Genomic DNA, 12,360 nt, shown 5'->3' on the forward strand with positions numbered 1-12,360 from the left:
TCTGCTGCCATCAGGTGGATGTTTGATTTTATTCACGATAAAGCTGCAAAATCCCAGTGTTTTCCCCTGGGTTTAGCCATCTTGGCCACGGGCAGTACATTCCTTGGCCTTTGGTCATACAGGCAAAGCCATGGAAGTCTGGAGACATGGAAAGATCCCTGATATTTTCCCCTTTCCCGAGAACAAACTGATTCTGGACACCACAGAGAGGTGGCAAGATCCAACAGGCAGCATTGTTGGGTCTTGTCTGTAAGTCAGTGGTCTGGATCCAGCCCCACCTTGCTGACTGGCCTTGTTTATAGCTCCCTTGCAAATCCCACCCCATGATTTTAAGCAGCAGCAGGATTTAGCACTAGCACGCACCTTGGCATGACCCCAGGGCCAGGAGATCTCCTGCACACGCATGTTCAGGAGTCAGCAGTCTCCAGCATGGGATGCTCAAGGCAACACGGCAGACTTTGTGTTGAGCAGGGCACCGCAGCTGTTTGGAGATCTTCTGGTGCTGAACGCACTGGAAGCAAAGTTGCTGGTAGAGATAGAAAAGCAAAGCACATCTTAATTTCCCAGCCATCTTTGCTGAGGTAATCATCCAGCAGCCAAAAGCCAAGGACCGCTCCTGTCTAATACTACAGACGCATCTTCTTCACGACATGCCACATGACTTGAGAATTGCTCCAAACTGCAGCATTTGTAAAGGTTTTTGGAACTGTTTCACACTTCATGTGGAAAGCAGTAGCTAATTTAAAAGGTGTAAATCACTATTTTCCATGCCCCAGCAGCAGCGCTGAAAGCCCAGAGTATTCTCTCAGTTCAGAAATTTGGACAGATAGCACGCTTGTGCAGAAAAACTTCGATTCAACCAACCTGATGCTGCTGAGACCCGGGATGCTGCCAATATGTTTGGTGCTGATGCAGTAGGATACGAAATGTTGCCTATAACACTGGCCAACAGGTTATTTTTGTACGCTAGTTAGCAACAACGATGCCAACTTGTTCACTAACCTCACACAGGGCCACACAAAACCTGTGCCAGATGTGCTGCTTCCACATCCCCACTGAGCCTCCACCTCTCGTGCTTTGTTCCTGGATCTTCCATCGCGTTTCAACCTCTTCCATTGCAGACGAAGTCCCCAAGGAGAGTTTTCCCACTGATCGCATCTCCTCTCGCCAGGCTGAGCGCTCGCTTCCCGGCTGGCCAGTAGATACTGGTTCACCAGTGGCAGACCAAATAGAAGAGAAATATCAAGCTCACTTTGCAGCGAGGTACTGGTGCAGATCTTCCTTCTAGGTGGCCCTAGAAGATCCTACAAGACTGAGCCTCCTCTGTTAAACGTGACCTAAACTGGTGAGCAGGTTCAAAAGGCCATGGGAGGGGAGAGCCTTGGACTGACAACAGCACAGGCACAATTACACAAATGGAAAAACCACAGGAAACCTTTTCAAGTTAGGCAGAAAGAGCACAAAGCAGCAAATCAAGATATTGAAGCAGGTATCTTCATTTTTCCCCAGTAGATTTTGACCAGCTACAAGTCGTCAAGCTCTTCTCTTCCCATCTTGGTGGAAAGAGGATGTAGGAAAGCAAAGTGGTCGCGGCGCAGGAGCACCAGCATCTCCCGAGCCACAAGCAGAGCACGGCAAAGGCGACAGGAGAGAAACAACCATAGAAATTGGCTCCTATTTCCTGAGTATACAAAGTGCTTGTGGCCCGAAAGTCCTCCGTCAGCTCCTATTTTTCCTCTGCCCCTAAACTAAATAGGATGCTCAGGCGTTGACAAAAGACTACCAGCAGAAAGCAAGGTTAAAAAAGCAATAATTCAGCCCGTTAACTGCCATCGTTGTTCCTTCCTATCTCTGCATTCTTGATAAACAAATTCATAACAAGATTTTACTGCTCCGTTCCCCGGAGCAGTCTATTAGTCTGTCGTTCAACATGCACCGCCAGTCGAAGCCGAGCTCCCACAATACAATATCCCTTCAGATGATCTCCTTTGCATTCGCTATGATGTAATTATGCTAATTATCCAGCCGGCTTTGATATCCTCATATTTTCCAGGAGGTTTACAAGCAAACCTGTTCCTTTAATTTACTTTCCCTGCCAGCGGAGCCGGGCTGTTTTGATGCGTTCTGCCACACGTACGTGTCTCTGTGGGCTGTTAAGGCTTGGCAAGGCCACAGGGAGCTTAGACATAACTTTGCCCCAGCTGACAAGAATTTTAAAAATTACTTCTCCTAACTAGCACTTAGCCAATGTTTGATGGCTTCTCCCATCTATAACATGACACCGATAATGCCTGTACATTTCAAGGCTTCATTTATTTTTTTCTTTTTGCATTGTAGTAAATTTCCCAGGAAACCTTCACATATTTACCCTTCCACTTTCAACGAAAGCCCTGCCTGTTAGATTCACATTAATCTGTGCAAAAATAAAAACCAAAATCCTAAATTCTAGAAACTTTGGAGGCCAGATCCTTACAGCTAGTCTAAAACCCATGCATATTGCAAAACCGCCGCGGCGACAAAGAAGCCAGTCTTTCAACATCTGGATTGAATTGCTCTAAGTAATACATATGAAAAATGTCATTTGACACAAAAATTAACTTCCCAACTGCCCAAAATCCAGCATGGTCCGAACCCTGCCAGGGTGGATGACAGCAACTCCTTCTTGTTCAATGAGTATTAGCTTACTTAGGAATATTTTCTTTCATGTTGATAAAGTTTCAGCGCAAGTGCTCTGCAGAATAGGGGTTCCATCAGCTTTTTCATTTAAACTTATGCTGTGTGCTTTTTTAAAAAAAAGAAATAAAATCTGAATTTTCATGGCTTAGGGCTACCACAAATCTCTCTCCCCGTTAAATGTGATTTAAATACCAAGAACTGTTGGCTGTAATCATAATAAAATAACCAAACATGACCCAGATCCCTTTTACAGTGGGTTTTTTGGTGTGCATCATTTCCATAAACTGCTGGGGTGTGTGGTGGCCTTTAGGACTTTGTAATTTGAAAGCGTTTTCACAAACTATTTCCTGGGGTTCCCCCCTCCCCACCCCTGCCTCGTTACTGTTTAGCTGAATTGCCTCGTAGCATTACGTGAGAAAAATTATGTTCTTAGTAATATTTTATAATTTATTCATGGGCTGCACAGAAGACTTGCGTCACAAGCTCTGCGTCTCCTTGCAACAGCCCCAGTGCAGCTCTGGAGACCTGGAAACGTGGCGACTTCTGCAGAGCCTGGACCAGCACCAGAGCTACCCACAACTCATGGATGGGTGAAGGTCCATTACTCCTCTTTCATTTTCTTCTCTCATACAGAAATACAACCGCAGAAGACTCCGTGCAAGCAGGTGGGAAGAGGCTAACCAGCATGCACGTTCCCTACGTACAGTTGTTTCACCCACACTGGATCTTACCTTCAAGTGACAATCCCCACCTAATCCCCACAATTCCCCTACATCATTAATACAAAGGGCAGAGGGTCAGTCCTCTACACCAACCACAACCACGAAGCTGCTTAGACCAAGGCTGTATCTGTCCTCAAGGCTTCAGAGACGGGATGCTGCTTAGGGAAGATACGGCAGATGACACGATGCATGCGAGAGAAGGAAGCACTTTGGTTCCTTCGGCTTGAACGAGAGGACCTGGCAGCTGAGCAATCTCCTACCTGGGGGAAGAAAAGTCAAAACTCCATTCGATTCATCTCCTAGAATGTTCAAGGACAGGTGGGAAGGGACCTGCTGATACAAGCAAATCCTGTTGTCTTTGCACCAAACCCACAGGGAAATTGGGACTGTCTGACAGAGGAAAAGGCAATCTTTTTGATATAGCAAACAGTGGTTGACAGACCAGAAAGCTTTGCATGAATGCCTTTTAGAAGAGGCTGGAGCTTTAGGGCATGAACGGGAAATTTCTGTGTCTCCCAGGACTAAAGCTACTCAAGTTGCCTGTATGAGCTATTCCAACCAGAAAAGACAGTGTTTGCTAACACTAACCTGGGGAGACAGGATTTTGTTCCCAACCACTGAACGAGTCTTGCCATAGCACGGATGGTGACCAGGTTGTGGTGGGAAAGTCTGGCAGGAGAGTAAAGAGAGCGCAGCTCCATCTGGGAACACCTGAAGCAAAGCTTATATATGACACCTCATGTGAAGAACAAAGACCATGTGCCCAACAGCAACAGACACCATCTGACCACGGTGGTTGGCTGGGACGTCAACTGCAGAATCAAGTTTAGCATAGTGGAAACCTTGCCCACAGGAAGTCAAGGTTGGCTTGCTAGGGAGTCACAAGGTCCCCTAACAAACTCCATGCTCACAATAACACATGATTCTAACCAAGCTCGGCACCTACCTGAGACCACAGGGTCTTACCTGCAACCACTGTAGGATGTCTTTGAAACATGTTTTTGTGGCCTTTTTCCAGATTCCAGCTGTCCTAGGCTTTGTGATTTTTGATGTTATATGGGAGAAAAAAAAAAAAAAAAAAAATCAAAGTGAGAAATATTCAGTAGACTTGTCATAAAAATTTAATTTTGAAATAGCTGGAGATGCATGGGGTGACATAAGCTCAGGGAGGTTCCCTGGCTGGAAAGATGACCAAGGGACCAACTTGTCTGCTTTGCTTTTATTCAACAGTTCCATGTAATCAACACTTTTCCACGTAAAAATTAATCTCTGCCAAAACTGCCTTGCTTTTTTTTTCTTATTTTTCATTTTTTAATCCAAAGATAATGAAATTTGGTGGCTTCTTTTGTGGAGATTGAAAACTATCATCAACAAAGACTTTCTTGACATTATAAAGTTCCTTAAAACATTGTAATCAACACAGGTACCCCCTCTGTTTTCTTTTTTGTTTAAGAGTAGTAATGTTCCAAGGACTGAGTTACTCTCAATGCAACACTAAAGCCAAGGTGCTAACTTGCTTTTCTTTCAAACTTCTTCACTCTTACAAGGAACGGGTTATATTTAAAAGCCTGCTAGCCATGAAACAGCATCCATCACTGGCCTTTCTCACCCACCTTCTCTGTGAGGTGAGAAGTGCACAGATTGTTTATCAGATTGCTTTGGGAACATGCATTGGGTTGATGCCTACGGTCAAGAGCTTCTCTTACATAAGAAATCAAGGTCAGTGAGGGTCCTCAGGCCTTGTGCAAAGTAGCTTTACCCTCAAAATGAGCAAAGACTGCTTGTAGTAGTGTCACATCTGCAACTTCCAAGACTACTAAGAACAAAAATAGTCAGTCAACTGATGTACAAGTAGTTTCATAAATATCAACATCTGTTTCTCATTATTTTGCCTCTTTGAAGAAGATACTTTCCTATTTCAGCTGGTCAGAAGGCCAACCCCATCTTGAGTTACAGCCTGGTCACAGTGCCTCCACCGCTGCCTCATTAACTAAGGACAAGTGCCACCCTGATGGGTCTCATTGGGCTGAAACCAGACCAAAGCCACAAGCCAAAGGAAGGCAGAGACAAAGCAAAACACGTCTCTGGAGTCATATACAAGTCACTTCAAAGATTCCATGACTCAGAGCTACAGGCTGCTAACGTTGGTACCCTGTCAAAAAGATTTTGTGGCTTAGTGAAATCAGCCCGAGGCTGGAAGATGTGGGCTTTAATGTTGGCTCTGCTGCTGCATTATCCGGCAACCAAGAAACTCCCCAGGAGTTTAAACTGATTTGAAAGTACATTAGGTTGACAAACACAAGCGGTACCTGAGGACTCCAGCAAAACAAGGGCATAAAATACTACCCACTGATTGTACTTCTCCACTTTCCACCTTCACATAGATACCACTCATCATAGTCTACTTCTGCCTCCCTTGGCACTCCTCCACACGAACTTGGAAGAGATCATTTTCCCCCTACTCCTCCACAACTGTGGAGGTTTGACACCCACATTGAGAGAACCCCATGCCTCTGCTACATAAAACCACCCATGCAAGCACCTTTTAAGGGAATGTGGCTGAGAAAGATCTCCTACCTTTTTTTTCCTGAACTTCTGAAATTATGATCATGTTACCTCTATCATATTCAATATCGATGTATCATCCCTTTTTAATCTTCACACTTAATTAGTTCCTTTCTGTGGAAAAGAGGCTTTAAGGGACTTGGCTTGCGATAGAGTTGACATCGCGTTGACCACATGGATAAGAGGAATACAAAACACCAAAAAGATCCCAGACTGCTCAGTGAAAGGCTAGGTTTCATCAAGGCCAGCTACAGCACAGGACATTTAAGAACATCGAATGAGGAGGAATAGCTCCTGTACGCCTCAAAAGGTACATCTTAGAAATTAGTAGTTTTGGAATTAGTGCAATCACTGCTGGGGAAGTTTCATAGCCAGAGCTCCATGGCTGCAGACACACCAATATGGGCATCTGATACATGAATTTTGGGTTGAACTGGAACTGCCACTTCAACATCCCACATCATGGGAAGAAATCCACCAATTCCTCCCTGCTCCCCCACTGTTTTAATCCAGCTACATATTTTCTTAACTAGATGTCTTTCAATGATTTGGCCTAATAAAGAAATATGCATTTCAATACTTAGCCAATTCATTAAGCTGGCTTTTGACAGGGTCCTAGTAAATTGAGCCTACCAGCAGCCTCTGCAAGTAGACTGGAGCTCCTCAAGCCAGCATCTGAACCACAGTCAAGAAAGTCAGTTAATCCATTGCCATCTGTCTTCATTCTATTAGCCACCCAGCTGGACATAACAGTCCCAACACTAGCAATTAGTGCTACCTACTGCAGTACTAATTAACAGCACATTAGTTCTTCTAAACATACCCAGATCTTTCGCTAGCACCAGACATAAGGGATTGGGCGAAGGCAGGGGAAGAAACATCTTTGCCTACCCTAGTGCAGACATTACAGAATCACAGAATGGTAGAGGTTGGAAGAGACCTCTGTGGGTCATCTAGTCCAACCCCCCTGCCGAAGCAGGGTCACCCAGAGCAGGCTGCACAGGACCGCGTCCAGACAGGTCTTGAATATCTCCGGAGAAGGAGACTCCACAACCTCCCTGGGCAGCCTGGGCCAGGGCTCCGTCACCCTCAGAGGGAAGAAGTTCTTCCTCAGGTTCAGCTGGAACTTCCTCTGCTTCAGTTTGTGCCCATTGCCCCTTGTCCTGTCACTGGGCACCACTGAAAAGAGCTTGTCCCCATCCTCCTGACACCCATCCTTCAGATATTTATAAGCATTTATTAGGTCCCCTCGCAGCCTTCTCTTCTTCAGGCTGAACATTCATCTTCCCAAAATCCTGCTCATCCTCCCAATGTCATAATAAAGTATTCTTTCTGTTCATTTAAGTGTCTCAGCTCTCCGAGAACATCTGGGAAGCACTGGGTATAAACAGATCCCCACAACTTCACAGTTGCCTTTTGCTTCCCTAACAAAGACCGCACTCAAAGGTTTTGACCCCAAATAGTGTCCACTCATGTGTGAACTGGCCGCAGCTCTACTGCCAGCAGGTAGAGCTCAGAGAGAACACACAAATTATGGTCATTATCATGTAATTATGGTATTACTACAGCAGCAGCAAAGCCTCCTGTCAGTCCCCCCTTGATTTCAAGTAGACATCAAAAATAAGGTCTGAGAGGGTACATGTGAACGCACACAGGAGAAACAGGACTACCAAGGGTTAGCTTGTGGCCTTGGGGTGGCACCAAGGTCAGAACGGCCCTCGCAGATGCACCAAGTTCTTTTTTTACCTCACATAACATTAATAATTCAACCGATGGCTGACCTGTCTTCAAGTGTCTTCACAGGAGACAGGACACCTTTGCCATGCTGTTTGTCAGCCAAACAGAACCATACAAAACAACGGTGTCTGTTGACACAGCAAACTAAAAATATAATACATATTTGTGATCCAAGTGTTCTACACTTGAAATTAAGCCTCTTCGAGCTTAACTTCAACTAGGCTTTGGTCCACCAGCCAGGCAAATTTCAACCCAGTGCTCTCAATCCAAACACCATTAGAATATTTAAACTGCTACTTGCACACTAACTCCTTTCCTACCTCCCCCCTCCTTTTTTAAATAGATAATTTTGAAGCTGTTTTTCCTCCCCCTTTCTAATATGACTTGCTGCTATGGGCAAATAAGCATTTTGGAAAAAAAAAATCCTCTTTAATATTCTTCCTCAGGGCCTCAGAACACCACAGTGTTTTCTCCACATTTAACAAGCACGACTGCTGTTTGTCATGCAAAAACCCACCAACTTCAGACTTAAGCGTGTTTAGAAAGAAATCGGGAGACAAAGAAGTCTTGCAGAGCTTCACCAAGTCAGACTCTCTGCTCAGTCCCCCCCCAAAAAAATTCCTCCCTCTCAAAATCCCACAACAAAACACCTTCACTCCACAGGATGAGATCAACGGTTTGCTGAGGAGCACTTGAACACTCCCAAGGATCGTTTGAGCATTCTCACGAAATAAAAAGCAAACTTGTCACCTTCAGAATCAAAATTTGTGTAGGTATTACAGCAAACCTTGTTCTCACAGAGGTTGTGGGCTTTTTATGACTATGCGGAAGGCTGCTTCTCCTCGTGGTCAGGTAACAGTCTCTTCCATCCAGCGCCAGGCTGCAGGACAAGTTGTGTCAGTTCTTCAGTCTCGAGCTCAAGCTGCTCCTCAAGGGACTAAATCAGAGTCTCAGCTTTGATAGCAACCGAGATGCAAAACTAGATCTGTGCTCCCCTCGGCCCAATTTCCATTAAGCCTGCTCCTGTGCTCCAACAACTCTTTCAGTGCTGTAACAAAAGGAAAACTCATTTTAAGATCCCTAACTAGCAGATACGTATCAAGAGCATTCGGGTAACTGGTAAGGGTGCTTCTGTGACCACGTATCACCGCTGAAGCCAACCAGCAGCCACACTCATTTTTTTTTCAGCTCCACCACTTTTCCTGTTCTACTAAACCTCAGTATTTCTCAGCCCTGGCTCTCTGCCCATTTTAATCTCATGAGCTGCACAAACCTCAAAGTCTGAGTACATTCTGAAGATATTTCCCTCACATCAGTACTAACATCAGCGTTGCTAACAGCTGTGGGTTTTCCTCCCATTGGGCTCTCAGACTTCTGAAGCTGTAAGAGAAAAGATAGTGTACTTGTCTAGAAGGGGATTATTGTTCCTAAATGAATGTTATCATTTCCAAGGTTTAACTACAAAACGAGGAGAGAAGGTTTATGCTGGCGTATGAATGTACACCTCAGTGCTGTGTACGAATCTGTTCTGCAAACCAGGATCCTGTTAGATATGTCCAGTCTGGAGGTGGACGCTCTCCAGAGCAAACAGTCCTTCCCAACCCACAGCCCACCTCAGTGCTCGACAGTTCTCCCGTACCTCCGAGACTGCTTAGCTCCTCAGATGCATGACAGTTCCTCATCTAATTTCATTTGTTCCCCGTTACAAATCTAGTTTGTTCCAGATCCTCCTCTACCAAAGTCAATGCTCTTTGGTATTCAGCAGACTGCTTACAAAATTACATGGCAACTAATTCTGAAGTCCTTTCTCCGCTATTAGACAGCAGGCTGGGCAGTGAACATTTGTGCAACCCTCAAGTGGACCTTGTTGAGGTTTTACCCATCTACATGTGCAGCGGAGACAAGCCCAAGCTTCCTCCACCCTCACTAGCTTTGGAACCAAGCGTATGAGGAAGCACAGCGCAGACATACAGCACAACAGGGCTCAGGTCCCTAAGAAATTTTGTTAGGACCTGTACCCAAGCGAACACCTCCCCTGACAGCACACAGTCCTCCTCCGTCTGGCATCACTCGCAATTTCCACCAGCTCACAAGTCTTGGCACTGCCTACCACTGTTTCGTGGCAAGGTAATTTTGCTCTTCTCCGAGCTACAGTAGGATCAAATCTTGCTCCTCTCCCAAGAAGCCTGTCTCTACAGCCTGAAGCTTTTTATTTTTTAACCACTAGCTCTACCAGTGACTCCATGGGGAAAAAGAAAAAATAAATACACCAACACCCAGCTATGAAAGCCCTGGGGTGTCCATGCTGAATAACCTCCACCCAAGTCTCAACAGCTGAAGAACAGCTGAAGAACATCTTTTTCTCAGCTTCACTTTGCAAACCCTACAAGATCAGCTCATCAAGGACATGCAACACAAACAGAAGAGAGAGGATTTCTGGAGCGTTTCTAAACTCATTATGCCTTAGTTTTATTTCAAATTAACACATCTAGGCAACCTAAGCTCACCTGTATGCTATGCCCTGTCCAACTGCTCCATATCTCTGTAGGGTTTGGAGGATACAACAATTAACCCTGGGAGTCTGCGACCCCCTGGTCCAGAGCCTGGCTCTACAGCTCAACCTGCCTCTACTCCAGCTTCCTTGTAAACTGGCCACATGCTTGAGGCTCCAGCCTCGCTGTGTAGTTACTCCTTGATCAAAGGTGACAACTCCTGTCTCAAAGAATAAATAAATCAGAACTGACAGACAGCACCCACCCCTCCCCACCTGAAGAGAAACCACAACTGCTGGCAACCGAAGTTTAATGATTTTCTATGCTTGGTGCCACAACAGTTGTTCTTGGAATTTTACTTACAAAAAGGCAAGTAAGAGAGACTTTAAAGCAAAGATGTGTTTTAAAAATCAAACGAAATTTGCAGCCTCAGGTACACACTGCTCCTAAGCTCAATTAATTCATGAGTCACACACAAATTTTTTACAATACTTTACTACTGCTTTAGATGAGCAAATAGCTAGAGGCTGTTAACACAGAAAAGTCAGAGTGGCAGAAGCTTTGTTTCAACTTTCACTGTTGCAAATTAAAAGGAAAAAACAACCTCAGTAGGGCTGGAGCATTGATGTCCATTGCCACTTTGGATCCTATTCTGAAAGGAACAGAACAAGCAACTGGGCTTCACTGAATCCATTCTGACTAGATCTTCTGCACAGGGGAGAAGGATCCAGAGCATCGAGGGCTGACATCTTTACATATCCACTATTTGTCATTCATTTCTCTTCCGCCAGCTAACTAGATTTAATCCTGATTACGGTTAATGAAACAACAGCTAACGTAACATCAATGACTGTTCTCAGCTTTGAAGCCCTGATTCTAGTTTTCATAGCTGTGACAATATAGCGCTAGAAACTTACTCCACAAATTGCGCTTTCCCAAGAAAAGAAACAACAACCTTACCTAGAGAAATTTTTACAGGAGAGAGATACAGAAAAAGAGGACCAGCATGACTGAGGGGTATTTTTAAATGGCCTCCTTCAATACGGTTTATGATGGTTATTTACTAGCCAAGCTTAAGCGGTCAGGAAAACACACATTTCATTAATATTTTCTTAATAGTAATAAAATTTCAGACCAGCTGCAATTTAATTCCCTGAACAGGTTCTTCTAGAAGCACTTTATAATACAGCTGGCACGTTACTTGCGATACATGTAATTCTTCTAACGAAGATGGTACTTCACTAACGCTTCAGAGCCAGAATTGAAGCTTCAGTGTCCCCAAAACTAGGTTACAGTCAAACTTGTTTTGGGAAAAGGAACACTACTTCATACTCCAGTAAAACACTGTGTGGGTGGAGCATAGTGAAATCCCGTATTTCACAATATTTTAACTCAAAACCCAGCTGCAGTAAAATTTCGGTTTGCAATGCTAAAAAAAGCCGTAACCACAACGAAGTATGACAAGTTTGAAGGTTAAAACAAAACACTCGCAGTTCACTGTGCCAACAATTTAGAGCTGCAGATCATTATCAAACCCCCAAAACTTCACACCCTCCCACTTCAACATGAAAAGTCAAGTTGGACACATGAAAATAAAAAGCTTAGTGAAGTATGGTAGTTGTGATTTCTAGTTTTTACTGTGTAAGTTAGTTTAAAGCTATTGTTCTTTAATGTCTAAGCTGAGGACTGATAGCACCCAAGAATCTTCTAATGCAGATCTTCGTACCTACTTTATGTGTTTAAATCTGGCACCTCAGCCAACAGCCGAGGCTCTCTACCAGCGAGCAATTCAGAGCCCCAGCTTCTGACTTTACCTCTCCCTGCTGATCATACGGAGAGTCAGAAGTTAAAACTATCTACGCTGGTCGTCTGCAATCCGTCTCAAGGAGGTAAAGTTCCGATTAAGCACAACACCCTGAATAAGAACAAGAAAACACCACAGCTCTCACCATGTTCTAGATCTGCATAACAGCACTTGGAAGCCAAAGGACACCGTGCAAGATGCTAAAGTAACAGCAGAGAATTCCTGTTGCAGAGACCTTACCACCTAGATAGAAAATATGCCCAAAAGGACGGGGGAAATACACAGAGACAATGCTCTACCATCAATTTTCACAGTTTACAGGTGCAAGAGTCCAGGCATTTGACATTTTTCTTGAAGCCTCAGC

The sequence above is a fragment of the Opisthocomus hoazin genome, chromosome W (genome assembly GCF_030867145.1).
Source record: "Opisthocomus hoazin isolate bOpiHoa1 chromosome W, bOpiHoa1.hap1, whole genome shotgun sequence".
Lineage (NCBI taxonomy): Eukaryota > Metazoa > Chordata > Aves > Opisthocomiformes > Opisthocomidae > Opisthocomus > Opisthocomus hoazin.